The sequence below is a fragment of the Eutrema salsugineum genome, unplaced genomic scaffold (genome assembly GCF_000478725.1).
Source record: "Eutrema salsugineum unplaced genomic scaffold, Eutsalg1_0 scaffold_6, whole genome shotgun sequence".
Classification (NCBI taxonomy): Eukaryota; Viridiplantae; Streptophyta; class Magnoliopsida; order Brassicales; family Brassicaceae; genus Eutrema; species Eutrema salsugineum.
This window is the reverse complement of record NW_006256547.1, coordinates 10,515,028-10,525,065: the sequence shown is the minus strand read 5'-3', so window position 1 is coordinate 10,525,065 and position 10,038 is coordinate 10,515,028. Positions and strand designations below refer to the sequence as shown.

At 43.5% G+C, this 10,038-nt stretch overlaps 1 non-coding gene across 1 annotated transcript; it reads left to right on the top strand.

Annotated features, from left to right (window-relative positions):
• Nucleotides 1-5,122: 5,122 nt before the first annotated feature.
• Nucleotides 5,123-5,229, top strand: LOC112083580. Its single transcript, XR_002897716.1, has one exon. It is a non-coding gene; the product is annotated as a small nucleolar RNA R71 (small nucleolar RNA).
• The last annotated feature ends 4,809 nt before the right edge of the window (nucleotides 5,230-10,038 follow it).

Sequence of the window (10,038 nt, the reverse complement as noted above, 5' to 3'; positions counted from 1 at the left end):
CATTCACTTTCCAAAGGTTCAGACTCACACCTAACACCTGTAAACACTCAACAGACCCATCAAAACATCCTAAAACATAAAAAGAAAAGAACCAAAAGATCAAAAGCATATTTACAAAGGGTAAGCTTGGGGTGTCTCCCAAGAGCACTTTGTTTAATGTCTCTAAGTTTGACTTTGGGAACCTGATTAACAGGCTGGTGGATCAAGAAGGGGAACTGATGTAGCTTCCTCCTTCCCTTGTGAAACTAAGTAATGCTTGATTCTCTGTCCATTCACCACAAATTCCTGACCATTCTTCCCTTCTAAGACAATGGCACCATAAGGCCTCACTTCAAGAACTTTGAAAGGTCCAGACCACCTAGACTTAAGCTTTCCTGGAAACAACTTAAGTCTGGAGTTGAAAAGCAAGACCAAATCACCATACTTGAACTCTCTCTTCAGAATGTTTTGATCATGCAGAAACTTGGTCTTCTCCTTATAGATCTTTGAGCTTTCAAAAGCCTCAAGCCTAATCTCCTCAAGTTCATGGAGTTGCATGATCCTTTTCTCCTGAGCTGTCTTGATATCAAAGTTCAACAACTTCACAGCCCACATAGCCTTGTATTCCAGCTCAACAGGAAGGTGGCAGCTCTTCCCATATAGTAGACTGAATGGTGATGTCCCAATTGGAGTTTTAAAGGCAGTCCTATAAGCCCACAATGCATCATCTAGCCTTTTGCTCCAATCTTTTCTGCTTGAGCTAACAGTCCTCTCAAGAATGGCCTTGATCTGTCTATTGGATACTTCAACCTGGCCACTAGTTTGAGGATGATATGGAGTAGCTATCTTGTGTTTAACTCCATGCTTTCTCAATAAACCTTCCAGAGTCTTGTTCACAAAATGGGATCCTTCATCAGAGATGACAACCCTTGGAACTCCAAACCTTGGGAAGATGATGCTCTTGAACAGCTTCACTACAACCTTGGAATCATTGGTAGGGGAAGCAATGGCCTCAACCCATTTGGACACATAGTCCACAGCAACAAGTATGTACTGATTTCCATAGGATGAAATGAAAGGTCCCATAAAGTCAACCCCCCAGCAATCAAAGATCTCAACTTCTAGAATGGGGTTTTGAGGCATCTCACTTCTCTTAGATATGTTCCCATGCTTCTGACAGGCATCACATGCTGAAACCACCAACTGGGCATCTTTGAACATTGTAGGCCACCAAAACCCACTTTGAAGAACCTTTGCCACAGTTTTGAATGCCCCCATGTGACCTCCAAAAGCAGAACCATGACATCCTTGCAACACAGGTTGCATCTCCTCTTCAGCAAGACACCTTCTGTACAGCTGATCCTTGTTCAGAACATAGAGGTAGGGCTCATCCCAATGGTATCTCTGGACATCTCTGAAGAACTTTTTCCTCTTGTAAGCATCTAATTCAGGAGGCTCCACCCCACATGCAAGATAGTTCACTATGTCTGCAAACCAAGGCATCCTCCTTTCTTGAATGCTCTCTACTTCCTCAAACTCCAAGTAGGAATGGAGCACCATCAGAGACTCTTCAGGCAAAGCATCATCTATGGGGACTTTTTCTTCAATCCTCAGCCTTGAGAGATGGTCTGCAGCCCCATTCTCAATGCCCTTTTTATCAAGCACCTCCATATCAAACTCTTGGAGCAATAAAACCCATCTCAACAGCCTTGGCTTGGCATCTTTCTTGGTCATCAAGTACCTGAGGGCTGCATGATCAGTATACACAATGACCTTTGATCCCACCAGATAGCTTCTGAACTTATCAAAGGCAAAAACTATTGCCAGCATTTCCTTTTCAGTTGTAGCATACTTCTCTTGGGCAGAGTCAAGTGTTCTACTGGCATAGTAGATCACATGCAGCTTCTTGTCTTTCTTTTTTCCAAGTACTGCTCCAACAGCAAAGTCAGAAGCATCTGTCATGACCTCAAAAGGAAGGGACCAGTCTGGTGCCTGAACTATTGGTGCACTAACCAATGCTTCCTTGATTAACTTAAAGGCTTCTTCACATTCAGCATCAAAGATGAAATCCACTTCCTTACACAACAGTCTTGTTAAGGGCCTGGCAATCCTTGAGAAGTCCTTACTGAATCTTCTATAAAACCCTGCATGACCAAGGAAGCTCCTTATCCCTTTAACTGAAGTGGGGGTTTGCAGGTTCACCATTACTTCCACCTTTGCCTTATCAACCTCAATACCCTTTTCAGAGATCTTGTGCCCAAGAACTATTCCTTCTTGCACCATGAAATGACACTTCTCCCAGTTCAGCACCAAGTTGTGCTGCTCACATCTCTCCAACACATGTGTCAAATTAGAGAGACAATCCGAGAAGGAGGAGCCATAGACACTAAAGTCATCCATGAACACCTCAACTTTCTCTTCAATAATGTCAGAGAAAATGTGCATCATACATCTTTGAAAAGTGGCTGGTGCATTACATAAACCGAAGGGCATTCTCCTATAAGCATAAGTGCCATAAGGGCAGGTGAATGTTGTTTTCTCTTGATCCTGGGGGTCTATGGGAATTTGGAAGAACCCCAAATACCCATCGAGAAAACAAAAATAAGGATGATTAGCTAACCTTTCAAGCATTTGATCAATGAATGGTAAAGGGAAATGATCTTTTCTAGAAGCAGAATTCAATTTCCTATAGTCAATGCACATGCGATGGCCAGTTATGGTTCTTTGAGCTATGAGTTCATCCTTATCGTTTTTCACCACTGTGATCCCACCTTTCTTGGGCACAACATGAACAGGAGACACCCATCTTGAGTCAGAGATTGGGTAAATTATCCCTGCCTCAAGAAGTTTTAGTATCTCCTTCTTAACCACTTCCCTAAGGTTGGGGTTAAGTCTTCGTTGATGCTCAATAGAGGACATAGATTGGTCCTCTAGGTGGATCCTATGGGTACAAATGTCAGGAGAGATCCCTCTAATATCAGCCAAAGAATACCCTATGGCTCTCCTGAACTTTCTTATTTCATTAAGCAATGCACTCTCTTGATCCTCTAATAGGCTATCATTGATGATGACAGGATATATGGAGTTTAAGCCTAAGAAAGCATACCTGAGCCCTGTTGGTAGAGGTTTGAGCTCAACAGGGGGTGCATCAGCCTCATTCCAGTCCTGGTCCAAGCTGCTTTGGCTGGTGGCTGATTCCTTGATTGCAAAAACCTCAGAACCACCTTGTTCCAGCTCCAAAAACCTTGTTTTAGGACCCAGCTCTCTTGCATCGTCCAGATACAGCTTATACCCTTCACTTGCTTCAGCTAAGAGCCCATTGTCTCCTTTTTCTTGAGTTAGAGCAGCTTGAAGAGGATCCTCAGTGTTCAGCTCCTCAAGCAACTCATCAGCCAACTGATCCATTGTCTCCACATAGAAACATTGACCTTCAATGGTGGGTTTCTTCATCATCTCATTCACATCAAACTTGAGCCTTTCAGACCCAAGTTGAAGCTCTATTATCCCACCTCTCACATCAATAATAGCTCCTGCAGTGGCTAGGAATGGCCTGACCAAGATGAGAGGATCTACTGGTTCCTCATCCATTTCCAGCACAACAAAATCTGTTGGAACCTCAAAACCACCTATCTTGACAGGTAGATCTTCCAACATACCAACAGGCAATCTAACTGATCTAACTGCAAGGATAAGAGAGATCCTTGCAGGCTTGAAGACTCTAAAGCCCAGCTTCTTTGCTATGGAGAATGGCATCAAGCTGACTGATGCTCCTAGATCACAAAGACATCCAGAGAATAGAAGAGGTCCAATGGCACAAGGGAGTGTGAAGCTCCATGGATCAGTTAACTTCCTTGGAATGGACTTCTTCTGAATGATAGCACTGCATTCATGACTTAGTACTACCATGCCTTGAAGCTCTTTTGTCTTGTTCAGAATTGCATCCTTCAAGAACTTCCCCATCTTTGGCATCATTAAGAATGCATCAATGAGAGGCATTGTGAGTGGTGTCTCTTTGAGTGCCTTCTCAAATACAGCTCTTGCCTTGTTCACTAGTTGCTTCTTAAATCTCCCTGGAAATTGGAGCTTGGGTTGGTATGGAGTTGGTGGCACATACTTCTTCTCTGGTTCTGGTTCCTTTGCTACCTTTTTACCCTTTTCTGTCCTTGGTTTCTCAGCAACTTGATCATCCTTTAAGGCTGCCTCCCCCTCAGGTTGATCATTGTCCTCAATGATCACTTTGTTGTTCTCAATACCAGGTAACTCCTTGCCACTCCTCAGTGTAATGGCCTTGGCATATTCCTTGGGGTTGGGTTCTGGTTTTCCAGGTAGGTGACCTTGGTTCCTTGAGCTTGATGCCTGGTTTTGCTTCAGTTCCTTGATTTCCTGCTGCATAGTCTGTTGACCCTGAAGTAGTTGTTGCAGAATACCAACCATATCTGTACCCATCTGTGGCTGCTGTTGAACCATTGGTGGCTGAAACTGTTGTTGAACCGGCACCTGCTGTTGGAACTGTGGTGGACCAAACCCTGGTGGTGCCTTTGGCTGCTGTGAAGTGTAACCAGTGCCCTGAAATGGTTGCTGTTGCTGACCAAAACTCTGATTCTGACCAAATTGATTCTTGGGTTGGAATGACCCTTGAAAGTTGTTCTTGGGAACAAAGTTCTTTGGAGCTTGAGAATTGGGATAGACCTGGTCTTGTGGGTTAGCTACATTGATGTTCCTGTAAGAGAGGTTTGGATTGGCATTACCATACTGATATCTTTGGAACCTCTGATTCCCAATGTAGTTGAGCTCCTCTTGGGTAAGACCTTCTTCACTTATGTTCTCAAAGATTTGAGAAGGTTCCTCATACTCTCCAACAAAATGCATTGGCTTCTGAGTGGTGAATTTCAGCTTGTCTAATTCACTCCTCAACTCCTTAACTTCTCTGGTGAGCCTCTGTTCTGAGCTTGAACCTTCAGACCTATTTGATCTGTCATAGTCTTCACCATAAGTATCATTGCTCAATGCTAAGTTCTCCACTAGCTCTAAAGCAGCATGTATCTCTTTACCCAGAAAGTTCCCATTGGAAGCAGTATCCAGCTGGTTTCTAATCTTGGGAAGAGCTCCCCTATACAGTGTGCTGAGAAGAGAAGCCTCACTAAACCCATGGTGTGGGCATTGGTTTGTGTAGCTCCTGAATCTCTCATATGCTTCACCAAAACTTTCATTGCTGTGCTGAGTGAAGCTAGAGATTTGGTTCCTCAGTTTTGCAGTTCTTGAGGTGGAGAAGAACTTAGATAAGAAGGCTTGCTTGCATTGCTCCCAGGTTTGAATGGAGCCTCTTGGAAGATTCTTTTCCCATTGATGAGCTTTGTCACCAAGACTGAATGGGAATAGTCTTAGCTTGAAGCTGTCTTCTGAAACTCCATTAATCTTGGTCAGATCACACACCTTATCAAACTGGTCCAAGTGTTCTAAGGGATCTTCCATTGCTAACCCATGGAACTTTGAGTTCTGGACCATATTCAGCAAAGATGCCTTCACTTCGAAGTTGTTGTTTTGCACAGGTGGTGCCTGAATACCAGCTCCATACTGATGAGCATTGGCCCTGTCATTCTCTCCAACATAGACTTGGGGTTGCTCATATCTTCTTTGCTGTGGTTGGAAAGGGTGGGGTTGGTGGTGCACTTGTTGTCTTTGTTGAACATTGGCCTGATGCCTTTGTTGATGAGCTTGAGCTTGTCCTTGGTGGACATAAGCTTGTGGATGGTGCACCTGTTCCTGATGAACATTACCCTGATGAAGCCCTTGACCAACTCCATTACCCTGAGCCTGTTGCTCCTGAACCGGTTGTTCTATATCTACCACGTGATCTCTTTGGTCTTCCATGTCAGCCTGATCAATCTGTCTACCACGTCTGTCCCTTCTCCTCCTTGGTACCAAAAGGTTGATGTTGTCGTTGAGAGGGAAAGGTGGACCACAGCTTTTTGATCTAGACCTGGTGTTCATACACCTGAAATCACAAACAGAACTTGAAAGGAATCAGTAAAAACAAGAAAGTAAGCACTTGATCTCAAGAACAGATCAGAGCTTAATGCTAATCAACCACAATTTGGCAACGGCGCCAATTGATAGATAGGACTTTTTAGGGTCTCAGGGCTATCAATCCCCTTGTCAATGTAGCACAAAGAGGTTTATCAATCCAGATGTGGTGTTAGACACTAAACTATGTGATCAAGTTCTTAATTCAAGCAAACAAGAGTGATTTTGATTAACTAATGACAACTAACAACTTAAACAGGTTTAAAGTCAAATGACAATGACAAATGATGTGAATATGATATGATGGAGGCATGAGATTCTAGACATGATAGTTGATTAGGGTGCTTTGGTGCTAAACCAGAAATGCTAATGACAATGATGAGACATGATTCAAGTGATTAAGAACTCTAATCTAGGTTAATCCTCTCATGAAGGTATTAACCCCTACACTAATCCATTTTCAAACCAAATTCCCATTTGTGAAATATGAATCAATATGCATTAATAAAAAGTTCTCAATGATCATTCAAGCAAATAACAATACATCACCATGCAGAAAAATGCTTAAACCTCTAATACAACTCTTTCAGGAATTTCATCAAACACTTTTGGTGCATGAAATTCCCAGAATCTAGATCTCAAGTGATTATCAAGGATCTAGCATAGAGAACAGTTGTTTAGAGAAATGAATCAATGAATTCAGCCCTAAGCATTCCTAATCTAACACTTTAGCACCCTAACCTACACATCTAGAACCTCATTAAGGTAACTACTCACTAATCATGATCAACACACTAGATCCTTTGCAAGATGTGTTGTTAATCATGATTAGAAGTTTGATTTGATGATAAGAAATGATGAACAAGATGGAAAGAAACTGCAAATCGATTTTAAACTCTCTAAAACAAAGTGTATTAAGTAGATTTGCACCAAAGGGGAAAGAAGACTAAAAGTAGATTAAGTGTCTTCTACAAATTAGGTCTAAAAACCTTATAAAGGAGGCTTGGGCGAACCGGGTCAACCCGGAACAAACTGGGTACTGACCCGGCCTTGATGGGTAAGTGTAGGTTTGCCACGGTCTGGTGTGCTCTTGGAGTGACCGTGGCAATCCTGACCGTGTCAAAGTCTTTACTTGTGTTCTTGGTTCCTTTTGATGCCACGGTCTGATCAAGCTTCATCTGGAACTCGTGGCAAGTTACCGTGTCAAACGCCGAAGATGTGTAAAGGTTGCCACGGTCAAGCCCCCAGACCGTGGCATTCTGACCGTGCCAAAACCCGCATGCATGTGAAATCCTTCCCAGCCAAGTCTATGCTTGCCACGGCCAAGTCTCAGGCCGTGGCATTGAAATCGTGTCAAAAGCCGAAGCTGTGTAGAAGTTGTCTCCAGCCACTTGTTCATTTGCCACGGTCAAGTCCCAGACCGTGGCATTCAGCTCGTGCCAATCGCCGAAGGTTGCAAGAGGTTGCCACGGTCAAGTCTCAGACCGTGGCATTTAGGCCGTGTCAATCGCCGAAGGTTGCAAGAAGTTCCTCTCAGCCAAGTGTGTGTTTGCCACGGTCAAGTGTAGACCGTGGCATGAAGATCGTGTCATTTGCCGAGGGTGCACAAAAGTTGCCACGGCCAAGTGTGGACCGTGGCATTCCATCGCGGCATGCTTAACTTAGTTGCTCTGGGCTGTCTGGACCATCTCGCATTCCGGAGAGTGTAACTTCCTGGAGACTTGTCCGAATTGAGTGATTCCGGTTTCAGAAGACATAGGACTCATTGTTCTCCAACTTTGATGAAGGAAGTTTCAGTGCTTGGGAAGTGTAAGGTTTCCTGGAGGGCACATCTTTGAAGTGCATTTACACGACCAGAGAAAGGCGTCTAGAGATGTGTTCATTCCGGAGACCGTATCTTTCTGCTCAAAGCTCCGAATTGACTGATCTCGGATGTTCTGGAAAGAAGACTCAAATGTCTCTGATTCTCATGAAGTCCCCGGAAACTGAATCGGCCTGGAAGTGCACCGTCCTTCGCATCCTTCAGAACTGATCTGCTCGGTCCGGAATACCTGCGAGACAGGGGTTCCTTCCGACGAGCTTATCTCTCTGCTCACGCGTCCGAATTTCACGATTCCACTTGCTATGAGACCGTGCTCCAATGCTCTCCAGCTTCTATGAAGCACCCGCCGTCTGAATCGGACCGGAAGGCTCCCCGGACAGGCGATTTCGGAGGCACGTTCACACCCGGAGATTTTGGCCGATACACTTCATTCGCGGTACATGAAAATGGCCGGTAAAGCTTCCCGCGGTACATGAAAATGGCCGGTAAAACCTTCCTGGCCAGCGAGAATGGCCGATAATCTCCTAAGACCCAATTTTTCCACTTTTTCAAGCTTTGCTCACCATTCCACCTCCTGGATTCATCTTTTCAGCTTCATATTCACCTGATAGACACACAAAACATGCAAAGACTCATTGGGACCTAATGCATCTCCTAAGTTCTAAAAAAAACCCTAAGGACCTAAAATGCATGAAATAAAACATAATTTGGAATGATTTATGCAACCTAAATGATGCAAATTATGAACATATCAAGACTTCAACCTACGGTGAGCTTTATCTGCTAATGAAAAAGGGAACAACTTACACTTTAAATAGTCAGGTGGAACTTGGTTTGTTCTCATCATGCTGCAAATTTCTTCAAAAAGCTCGATATGGTCCATTGGGTGCTCAGAAGGAACTCCATGGAACTGGTTTTGCTTCACCAGTGAGATGATTTGAGGCTTGACTTCAAACTCATTCCGGTTTGGAAATGGTACTTGAATCGCAGATCGATTCTGAAAATTTTGAGTAGGTGCATCAAAATCAGCTATGCGATGGTTCCTGGCTTGTCTTCGGTGTTGATTCGCTGGCGGAATGGGGCGGTGAATGCGTTCATTCGGCTGCATTGCTGGGTGGTCACCATCGGCTGCATTGATGGGTGGATCAAGGTCTTCACGTCCTTCTCTCTCTCGGTTCTGGTGGTTTCTTGGAAGAACCTCATCCTCCTCTCCATCTTGTCGAGCATGATCACCTTCTATGTGATCATTCTCTTCGTTTTCTCCATGTTCGGACCCGTCTTGGTCCATATTTAAATTTTCTATTAATAGGATCTCCAGGCTGGTCGTCGTTGGCCATTCCTTGCGTTCGTCTAAGTCTTCGAAGTTCTCTTTCGTGTCTGTCTATCTCGTCTAGAATTGGAATGTCTCCTGCAGGTCTACGCCTGGTATTCATGCAATTCAGAGAAAAACAAAAGAAGGGAAAGATAGTTCAGAAAAAACTTTAAGAAAGAACTAGAGATCAGGTGTCTAGAACAGAAGTTAAAACAAGAAAAATAGCAAAAGGCAGCGAAACAAATCCCCGGCAACGGCGCCAAAAACTTGATGGTGTTCGTGTCAACTACGTGAGGGAACAAGTTTTACCCTTAACAAAACAAATGAAAGCCGCAAGTGCACAGCTAATCAGTTGTAGTATTTAGGGATCGAATCCACAGAGATTTGTGTACCTGGTATTCTTCTACGGTTTTTAACTTTATGTCTAGACTAAATTGGTTTTAAAAGTTGGTTGTTTTTCTTGCGAATTAAACTAACAAAAGAAAGCAAATAAATCTATCCTAAAAAGCAGGTAAGAAAATCGAATGGAATGCAATTAGAATAGGCAAATATCGAATGAAAGACTAATAAGGCAAGTACGATATCGCATGAAAGGTAAATAAAGCAAGTAAATAATGAACTAAGGAAATTGAAATGCAGGTCTAAGAAAGCAAGTAAAAATCGATGGAATTGTAAACTATGGCTAAAAACGCTGAGCTTTTGGGAACTCTAAGGGATCATAATCGGTTTAAACACTAAGGTAGATAGATTGGGATTGACAGATAACGATATATGGGTTCTAGAGCTAGAGTACGGCGGTATGACTACGTCACTGTTGTGATCATAACCAACTGTTTCTCGCAACCCTGACCAGTAGGTTTCCACTCTGGCCCTGGAAGGGAGAGAACGCAAGAGCTGCACA